The sequence below is a fragment of the Procambarus clarkii genome, chromosome 64 (genome assembly GCF_040958095.1).
Source record: "Procambarus clarkii isolate CNS0578487 chromosome 64, FALCON_Pclarkii_2.0, whole genome shotgun sequence".
NCBI lineage: Eukaryota > Metazoa > Arthropoda > Malacostraca > Decapoda > Cambaridae > Procambarus > Procambarus clarkii.
The window spans coordinates 20,155,955-20,167,466 of record NC_091213.1 but is presented as its reverse complement, the minus strand read 5'-3'; positions in this window follow the sequence as shown (position 1 = coordinate 20,167,466).

Sequence of the window (11,512 nt, the reverse complement as noted above, 5' to 3'; positions counted from 1 at the left end):
CTGATCACTTCACATAAGTTTAATAGAATGGTTTGTTTTATTAGTTATAAAATTCATCTTGTAGTTTAAGGGATTTTTAAATTAGCTTTAATATATGTGACAGTTAATAAATTTTATTTGTATTGATCACTTTTAGTGCACTTACATTTTTTGTAGATTTGTAGTCATTATATAAATATTTGTTATAGTGTTTAGTATCTATGTGTTAGGTATCAAGTTTCACTTCTGATCACTTCACGTAAGTTTAATAGAATGGTTTGTTTTAGTAGTTATAAAATTCATCTTGTAGTTTAATGTGTTTTTAAATTAGCTTTAATATATGTGACAGTTAATAAGTTTTATTTGTATTGATCACTTTAAGTGCGCTTACATTTTTTGTAGATTTGTAGTCATTATATAAATATTTGTTATAGTGTTTAGTATCTATGTGTTAGGTATCAAGTTTCACTTCTGATCACTTCACGTTAGTTTAATAGAATGGTTTGTTTTAGTAGTTATAAAATTCATCTTGTAGTTTAATGTGTTTTTAAATTAGCTTTAATATATGTGACAGTTAATAAGTTTTATTTGTATTGATCACTTTAAGTGCGCTTACATTTTTTGTAGATTTGTAGTCATTATATAAATATTTGTTATATTGTTTAGTATCTATGTGTTAGGTATCAAGTTTCATTTCTGATCACTTAAGTTTAATAGAATGGTTTGTTTTAGTAGTTATAAAATTCATCTTGTAGTTTAATGGATTTTTAAATTAGCTTTAATATATGGGACAGTTATTAAGTTTTATTTGTATTGATCATTTTTAAGTGCGCTTACATTTTTTGTAGATTTGTAGTCATTATATAAATATTTGTTATAATGTTTAGTATCTATGTGTTAGGTATCAAGTTTTACTTCTGATCACTTCACGTAAGTTTAATAGAATGGTTTGTTTTAGTAGTTATAAAATTCATATTGTAGTTTAATGGATTTTTAAATTAGCTTTAATATATGTGACAGTTAATAAGTTGTATTTGTATTGATCACTTTAAGTGCGATTACATTTTTTGTTGATTTGTAGTCATTATATAAATATTTGTTATAGTGTTTAGTATCTGTGTTAGGTATCAAGTTTCACTTCTGATCACTTAAGTTTAATAGAATGGTTTGTTTTAGTAGTTATAAAGTTCATCTTGTAGTTTAATGGATTTTTAAATTAGCTTTAATATATGGGGCAGTTATTAAGTTTTATTTGTATTGATCATTTTTAAGTGCGCTTACACTTTTTTGTAGATTTGTAGTCATTATATAAATATTTGTTATAATGTTTAGTATCAATGTGTTAGGTATCAAGTTTTACTTCTGATCACATCACGTAAGTTTAATAGAATGGTTTGTTTTAGTAGTTATAAAGTTCATATTGTAGTTTAATGGATTTTTAAATTAGCTTTAATATATGTGACAGGTAATAAGTTGTATTTGTATTGATCACTTTTAGTGCGCTTACATTTTTTGTAGATTTGTAGTCATTATATAAATATTTGTTATAGTGTTTAGTTTCTATGTGTTAGGTATCAAGTTTCACTTCTGATCACTTCACATAAGTTTAATAGAATGGTTTCTTTTAGTAGTTATAAAATTTATCTTGTAGTTTAATGGATTTTTAAATTAGCTTTAATATATGTGACAGTTAATAAGTTTTATTTGTATTGGTCACTTTTAGTGCGTTTACATTTTTTTGTAGATTTGTAGTCATTATATAAATATTTGTTTTAATGTTTAGTATCTATTTGTTAGGTATCAAGTTTCACTTCTGATCACTTCACATAAGTTTAATAGAATGGTTTGTTTTATTAGTTATAAAATTCATCTTGTAGTTTAAGGGATTTTTAAATTAGCTTTAATATATGTGACAGTTAATAAATTTTATTTGTATTGATCACTTTTAGTGCACTTACATTTTTTGTAGATTTGTAGTCATTATATAAATATTTGTTATAGTGTTTAGTATCTATGTGTTAGGTATCAAGTTTCACTTCTAATCACTTCACGTAAGTTTAATAGAATGGTTTGTTTTAGTAGTTATAAAATTCATCTTGTAGTTTAATGTGTTTTTAAATTAGCTTTAATATATGTGACAGTTAATAAGTTTTATTTGTATTGATCACTTTAAGTGCGCTTACATTTTTTGTAGATTTGTAGTCATTATATAAATATTTGTTATAGTGTTTAGTATCTATGTGTTAGGTATCAAGTTTCACTTCTGATCACTTCACGTTAGTTTAATAGAATGGTTTGTTTTAGTAGTTATAAAATTCATCTTGTAGTTTAATGTGTTTTTAAATTAGCTTTAATATATGTGACAGTTAATAAGTTTTATTTGTATTGATCACTTTAAGTGCGCTTACATTTTTTGTAGATTTGTAGTCATTATATAAATACTTGTTATAGTGTTTAGTATCTATGTGTTAGGTATCAAGTTTCACTTCTGATCACTTCACGTAAGTTTAATAGAATGGTTTGTTTTAGTAGTTATAAAATTCATCTTGTTGTTTTATGGATTTTTAAATTAGCTTTAATATATGTGACAGTTAATAAGTTTTATTTGTATTGATCACTTTAAGTGCGCTTACATTTTTTGTAGATTTGTAGTCATTATATAAATATTTGTTATAGTGTTTAGTATCTATGTGTTAGGTATCAAGTTTCATTTCTGATCACTTAAGTTTAATAGAATGGTTTGTTTTAGTAGTTATAAAATTCATCTTGTAGTTTAATGGATTTTTAAATTAGCTTTAATATATGGGACAGTTATTAAGTTTTATTTGTATTGATCATTTTTAAGTGCGCTTACATTTTTGGTAGATTTGTAGTCATTATATAAATATTTGTTATAGTGTTTAGTATCTATGTGTTAGGTATCAAGTTTCACTTCTGATCACTTCACGTAAGTTTAATAGAATGGTTTGTTTTAGTAGTTATAAAATTCATCTTGTAGTTTAATGGATTTTTAAATTAGCTTTAATATATGTGACAGTTAATAAGTTTTATTTGTATTGATCACTTTAAGTGCGCTTACATTTTTTGTCGATTTGTAGTCATTATATAAATATTTGTTACAGTGTTTAGTATCTATGTGTTAGGTATCAAGTTTCACTTCTGATTACTTCACGTAAGTTTAATAGAATGGCTTGTTTTAGTAGTTATAAAATTCATCTTGTAGTTTAATGGATTTTTAAATTAGCTTTAATATATGGGACAGATAATAATTTTTAATTGTATTGATCACTTTAGGTGCGCTTACATTTTTTGTCGATTTGTAGTCATTATATAAATATTTGTTATAGTGTTTAGTTAGGTATCAAGTTTTACTTCTGATCACTTCACGTAAGTTTAATAGAATGGTTTGTTTTAGTAGTTATAAAATTCATATTGTAGTTTACTGGATTTTTAAATTAGCTTTAATTTATGTGACAGTTAATAAGTTTTATTTGTATTGATCACTTTTAGTGCGCTTACATTTTTTGTAGATTTGTAGTCATTATATAAATATTTGTTATAGTGTTTAGTATCTATGTGTTAGGTATCAAGTTTCACTTCTGATCACTTCACGTAAGTTTAATAGAATGGTTTGTTTTAGTAGTTATAAAATTCATCTTGTAGTTTAATGTGTTTTTAAATTAGCTTTAATATATGTGACAGTTAATAAGTTTTATTTGTATTGATCACTTTAGGTGCACTTGCATTTTTTGTAGATTTCTAGTCATTATATAAATATTTTTTATAGTGTTTAGTATCTATGTGTTAGGTATCAAGTTTCACTTCTGATCACTTCACGTAAGTTTAATAGAATGGTTTGTTTTAGTAGTTATGAAATTCATCTTGTAGTTTAATGGATTTTTAAATTAGCTTAAATATATGGGACAGTTAATAAGTTTTATTTGTTTTGATCACTTTAAGTGTGCTTACATTTTTGTATAATTGTAGTCATTATTTAAATATTAGTGTTTAGTATCTATGTGTTAGGTATCAAGTTTCTCTTCTGATCACTTCACGTAAGTTTAATAGAATGGTTTGGTTTAGTAGTTATAAAATTCATCTTGTAGTTTATTGTATTTTTAAATTAGCTTTAATATATGTGACAGTTAATAAGTTTTATTTGTATTGATCACTTTAAGTGCGCTTACATTTTTTGTAGATTTGTAGTCATTATATAAATATTTGTTATAGTGTTTAGTATCTATGTGTTAGGTATCAAGTTTTACTTCTGATCACATCACGTAAGTTTAATAGAATGGTTTGTTTTAGTAGTTATAAAGTTCATATTGTAGTTTAATGGATTTTTAAATTAGCTTTAATATATGTGACAGGTAATAAGTTGTATTTGTATTGATCACTTTTAGTGCGCTTACATTTTTTGTAGATTTGTAGTCATTATATAAATATTTGTTATAGTGTTTAGTTTCTATGTGTTAGGTATCAAGTTTCACTTCTGATCACTTCACGTAAGTTTAATAGAATGGTTTCTTTTAGTAGTTATAAAATTTATCTTGTAGTTTAATGGATTTTTAAATTAGCTTTAATATATGTGACAGTTAATAAGTTTTATTTGTATTGGTCACTTTTAGTGCGTTTACATTTTTTTGTAGATTTGTAGTCATTATATAAATATTTGTTTTAATGTTTAGTATCTATTTGTTAGGTATCAAGTTTCACTTCTGATCACTTCACATAAGTTTAATAGAAAGGTTTGTTTTATTAGTTATAAAATTCATCTTGTAGTTTAAGGGATTTTTAAATTAGCTTTAATATATGTGACAGTTAATAAATTTTATTTGTATTGATCACTTTTAGTGCACTTACATTTTTTGTAGATTTGTAGTCATTATATAAATATTTGTTATAGTGTTTAGTATCTATGTGTTAGGTATCAAGTTTCACTTCTGATCACTTCACGTAAGTTTAATAGAATGGTTTGTTTTAGTAGTTATAAAATTCATCTTGTAGTTTAATGTGTTTTTAAATTAGCTTTAATATATGTGACAGTTAATAAGTTTTATTTGTATTGATCACTTTAAGTGCGCTTACATTTTTTGTAGATTTGTAGTCATTATATAAATATTTGTTATAGTGTTTAGTATCTATGTGTTAGGTATCAAGTTTCACTTCTGATCACTTCACGTTAGTTTAATAGAATGGTTTGTTTTAGTAGTTATAAAATTCATCTTGTAGTTTAATGTGTTTTTAAATTAGCTTTAATATATGTGACAGTTAATAAGTTTTATTTGTATTGATCACTTTAAGTGCGCTTACATTTTTTGTAGATTTGTAGTCATTATATAAATACTTGTTATAGTGTTTAGTATCTATGTGTTAGGTATCAAGTTTCACTTCTGATCACTTCACGTAAGTTTAATAGAATGGTTTGTTTTAGTAGTTATAAAATTCATCTTGTTGTTTTAATGGATTTTTAAATTAGCTTTAATATATGTGACAGTTAATAAGTTTTATTTGTATTGATCACTTTAAGTGCGCTTACATTTTTTGTAGATTTGTAGTCATTATATAAATATTTGTTATAGTGTTTAGTATCTATGTGTTAGGTATCAAGTTTCATTTCTGATCACTTAAGTTTAATAGAATGGTTTGTTTTAGTAGTTATAAAATTCATCTTGTAGTTTAATGGATTTTTAAATTAGCTTTAATATATGGGACAGTTATTAAGTTTTATTTGTATTGATCATTTTTAAGTGCGCTTACATTTTTGGTAGATTTGTAGTCATTATATAAATATTTGTTATAGTGTTTAGTATCTATGTGTTAGGTATCAAGTTTCACTTCTGATCACTTCACGTAAGTTTAATAGAATGGTTTGTTTTAGTAGTTATAAAATTCATCTTGTAGTTTAATGGATTTTTAAATTAGCTTTAATATATGTGACAGTTAATAAGTTTTATTTGTATTGATCACTTTAAGTGCGCTTACATTTTTTGTCGATTTGTAGTCATTATATAAATATTTGTTACAGTGTTTAGTATCTATGTGTTAGGTATCAAGTTTCACTTCTGATTACTTCACGTAAGTTTAATAGAATGGCTTGTTTTAGTAGTTATAAAATTCATCTTGTAGTTTAATGGATTTTTAAATTAGCTTTAATATATGGGACAGATAATAATTTTTAATTGTATTGATCACTTTAGGTGCGCTTACATTTTTTGTCGATTTGTAGTCATTATATAAATATTTGTTATAGTGTTTAGTTAGGTATCAAGTTTTACTTCTGATCACTTCACGTAAGTTTAATAGAATGGTTTGTTTTAGTAGTTATAAAATTCATATTGTAGTTTACTGGATTTTTAAATTAGCTTTAATATATGTGACAGTTAATAAGTTTTATTTGTATTGATCACTTTTAGTGCGCTTACATTTTTTGTAGATTTGTAGTCATTATATAAATATTTGTTATAGTGTTTAGTATCTATGTGTTAGGTATCAAGTTTCACTTCTGATCACTTCACGTAAGTTTAATAGAATGGTTTGTTTTAGTAGTTATAAAATTCATCTTGTAGTTTAATGTGTTTTTAAATTAGCTTTAATATATGTGACAGTTAATAAGTTTTATTTGTATTGATCACTTTAGGTGCACTTGCATTTTTTGTAGATTTCTAGTCATTATATAAATATTTTTTATAGTGTTTAGTATCTATGTGTTAGGTATCAAGTTTCACTTCTGATCACTTCACGTAAGTTTAATAGAATGGTTTGTTTTAGTAGTTATGAAATTCATCTTGTAGTTTAATGGATTTTTAAATTAGCTTAAATATATGGGACAGTTAATAAGTTTTATTTGTTTTGATCACTTTAAGTGTGCTTACATTTTTGTATAATTGTAGTCATTATTTAAATATTAGTGTTTAGTATCTATGTGTTAGGTATCAAGTTTCTCTTCTGATCACTTCACGTAAGTTTAATAGAATGGTTTGGTTTAGTAGTTATAAAATTCATCTTGTAGTTTATTGTATTTTTAAATTAGCTTTAATATATGTGCCAGTTAATAAGTTTTATTTGTATTGATCACTTTAAGTGCGCTTACATTTTTTGTAGATTTGTAGTCATTATATAAATATTTGTTATAGTATATAGTATCTATGTGTTAGGTATCAAGTTTTACTTCTGATCACATCACGTAAGTTTAATAGAATGGTTTGTTTTAGAAGTTATAAAGTTCATATTGTAGTTTAATGGATTTTTAAATTAGCTTTAATATATGTGACAGGTAATAAGTTGTATTTGTATTGATCACTTTTAGTGCGCTTACATTTTTTGTAGATTTGTAGTCGTTATATAAATATTTGTTATAGTGTTTAGTTTCTATGTGTTAGGTATCAAGTTTCACTTCTGATCACTTCACGTAAGTTTAATAGAATGGTTTCTTTTAGTAGTTATAAAATTTATCTTGTAGTTTAATGGATTTTTAAATTAGCTTTAATATATGTGACAGTTAATAAGTTTTATTTGTATTGGTCACTTTTAGTGCGTTTACATTTTTTTGTAGATTTGTAGTCATTATATAAATATTTGTTTTAATGTTTAGTATCTATTTGTTAGGTATCAAGTTTCACTTCTGATCACTTCACATAAGTTTAAAAGAATGGTTTGTTTTATTAGTTATAAAATTCATCTTGTAGTTTAAGGGATTTTTAAATTAGCTTTAATATATGTGACAGTTAATAAATTTTATTTGTATTGATCACTTTTAGTGCACTTACATTTTTTGTAGATTTGTAGTCATTATATAAATATTTGTTATAGTGTTTAGTATCTATGTGTTAGGTATCAAGTTTCACTTCTGATCACTTCACGTAAGTTTAATAGAATGGTTTGTTTTAGTAGTTATAAAATTCATCTTGTAGTTTAATGTGTTTTTAAATTAGCTTTAATATATGTGACAGTTAATAAGTTTTATTTGTATTGATCACTTTAAGTGCGCTTACATTTTTTGTAGATTTGTAGTCATTATATAAATATTTGTTATAGTGTTTAGTATCTATGTGTTAGGTATCAAGTTTCACTTCTGATCACTTCACGTTAGTTTAATAGAATGGTTTGTTTTAGTAGTTATAAAATTCATCTTGTAGTTTAATGTGTTTTTAAATTAGCTTTAATATATGTGACAGTTAATAAGTTTTATTTGTATTGATCACTTTAAGTGCGCTTACATTTTTTGTAGATTTGTAGTCATTATATAAATACTTGTTATAGTGTTTAGTATCTATGTGTTAGGTATCAAGTTTCACTTCTGATCACTTCACGTAAGTTTAATAGAATGGTTTGTTTTAGTAGTTATAAAATTCATCTTGTTGTTTTATGGATTTTTAAATTAGCTTTAATATATGTGACAGTTAATAAGTTTTATTTGTATTGATCACTTTAAGTGCGCTTACATTTTTTGTAGATTTGTGGTCATTATATAAATATTTGTTATATTGTTTAGTATCTATGTGTTAGGTATCAAGTTTCATTTCTGATCACTTAAGTTTAATAGAATGGTTTGTTTTAGTAGTTATAAAATTCATCTTGTAGTTTAATGGATTTTTAAATTAGCTTTAATATATGGGACAGTTATTAAGTTTTATTTGTATTGATCATTTTTAAGTGCGCTTACATTTTTTGTAGATTTGTAGTCATGATATAAATATTTGTTATAATGTTTAGTATCTATGTGTTAGGTATCAAGTTTTACTTCTGATCACTTCACGTAAGTTTAATAGAATGGTTTGTTTTAGTAGTTATAAAATTCATATTGTAGTTTAATGGATTTTTAAATTAGCTTTAATATATGTGACAGTTAATAAGTTGTATTTGTATTGATCACTTTAAGTGCGATTACATTTTTTGTTGATTTGTAGTCATTATATAAATATTTGTTATAGTGTTTAGTATCTGTGTTAGGTATCAAGTTTCACTTCTGATCACTTAAGTTTAATAGAATGGTTTGTTTTAGTAGTTATAAAGTTCATCTTGTAGTTTAATGGATTTTTAAATTAGCTTTAATATATGGGGCAGTTATTAAGTTTTATTTGTATTGATCATTTTTAAGTGCGCTTACATTTTTTGTAGATTTGTAGTCATTATATAAATATTTGTTATAATGTTTAGTATCTATGTGTTAGGTATCAAGTTTTACTTCTGATCACATCATGTAAGTTTAATAGAATGGTTTGTTTTAGTAGTTATAAAGTTCATATTGTAGTTTAATGGATTTTTAAATTAGCTTTAATATATGTGACAGTTAATAAGTTGTATTTGTATTGATCACTTTTAGTGCGCTTACATTTTTTGTAGATTTGTAGTCATTATATAAATATTTGTTATAGTGTTTAGTTTCTATGTGTTAGGTATCAAGTTTCACTTCTGATCACTTCACGTAAGTTTAATAGAATGGTTTCTTTTAGTAGTTATAAAATTTATCTTGTAGTTTAATGGATTTTTAAATTAGCTTTAATATATGTGACAGTTAATAAGTTTTATTTGTATTGGTCACTTTTAGTGCGTTTACATTTTTTTGTAGATTTGTAGTCATTATATAAATATTTGTTTTAATGTTTAGTATCTATTTGTTAGGTATCAAGTTTCACTTCTGATCACTTCACATAAGTTTAATAGAATGGTTTGTTTTATTAGTTATAAAATTCATCTTGTAGTTTAAGGGATTTTTAAATTAGCTTTAATATATGTGACAGTTAATAAATTTTATTTGTATTGATCACTTTTAGTGCACTTACATTTTTTGTAGATTTGTAGTCATTATATAAATATTTGTTATAGTGTTTAGTATCTATGTGTTAGGTATCAAGTTTCACTTCTAATCACTTCACGTAAGTTTAATAGAATGGTTTGTTTTAGTAGTTATAAAATTCATCTTGTAGTTTAATGTGTTTTTAAATTAGCTTTAATATATGTGACAGTTAATAAGTTTTATTTGTATTGATCACTTTAAGTGCGCTTACATTTTTTGTAGATTTGTAGTCATTATATAAATATTTGTTATACTGTTTAGTATCTATGTGTTAGGTATCAAGTTTCACTTCTGATCACTTCACGTTAGTTTAATAGAATGGTTTGTTTTAGTAGTTATAAAATTCATCTTGTAGTTTAATGTGTTTTTAAATTAGCTTTAATATATGTGACAGTTAATAAGTTTTATTTGTATTGATCACTTTAAGTGCGCTTACATTTTTTGTAGATTTGTAGTCATTATATAAATACTTGTTATAGTGTTTAGTATCTATGTGTTAGGTATCAAGTTTCACTTCTGATCACTTCACGTAAGTTTAATAGAATGGTTTGTTTTAGTAGTTATAAAATTCATCTTGTTGTTTTATGGATTTTTAAATTAGCTTTAATATATGTGACAGTTAATAAGTTTTATTTGTATTGATCACTTTAAGTGCGCTTACATTTTTTGTAGATTTGTAGTCATTATATAAATATTTGTTATAGTGTTTAGTATCTATGTGTTAGGTATCAAGTTTCATTTCTGATCACTTAAGTTTAATAGAATGGTTTGTTTTAGTAGTTATAAAATTCATCTTGTAGTTTAATGGATTTTTAAATTAGCTTTAATATATGGGACAGTTATTAAGTTTTATTTGTATTGATCATTTTTAAGTGCGCTTACATTTTTGGTAGATTTGTAGTCATTATATAAATATTTGTTATAGTGTTTAGTATCTATGTGTTAGGTATCAAGTTTCACTTCTGATCACTTCACGTAAGTTTAATAGAATGGTTTGTTTTAGTAGTTATAAAATTCATCTTGTAGTTTAATGGATTTTTAAATTAGCTTTAATATATGTGACAGTTAATAAGTTTTATTTGTATTGATCACTTTAAGTGCGCTTACATTTTTTGTCGATTTGTAGTCATTATATAAATATTTGTTACAGTGTTTAGTATCTATGTGTTAGGTATCAAGTTTCACTTCTGATTACTTCACGTAAGTTTAATAGAATGGCTTGTTTTAGTAGTTATAAAATTCCTCTTGTAGTTTAATGGATTTTTAAATTAGCTTTAATATATAGAACAGATAATAACTTTTAATTGTATTGATCACTTTAGGTGCTCTTACATTTTTTGTCGATTTGTATTCATTATATAAATATTTGTTATAGTGTTTAGTTAGGTATCAAGTTTTACTTCTGATCACTTCACGTAAGTTTAATAGAATGGTTTGTTTTAGTAGTTATAAAATTCATATTGTAGTTTAATGGATTTTTAAATTAGCTTTAATATATGTGACAGTTAATAAGTTTTATTTGTATTGATCACTTTTAGTGCGCTTACATTTTTTGTAGATTTGTAGTCATTATATAAATATTTGTTATAGTGTTTAGTATCTATGTGTTAGGTATCAAGTTTCACTTCTGATCACTTCACGTAAGTTTAATAGAATGGTTTGTTTTAGTAGTTATAAAATTCATCTTGTAGTTTAATGTGTTTTTAAATTAGCTTTAATATATGTGACAGTTAA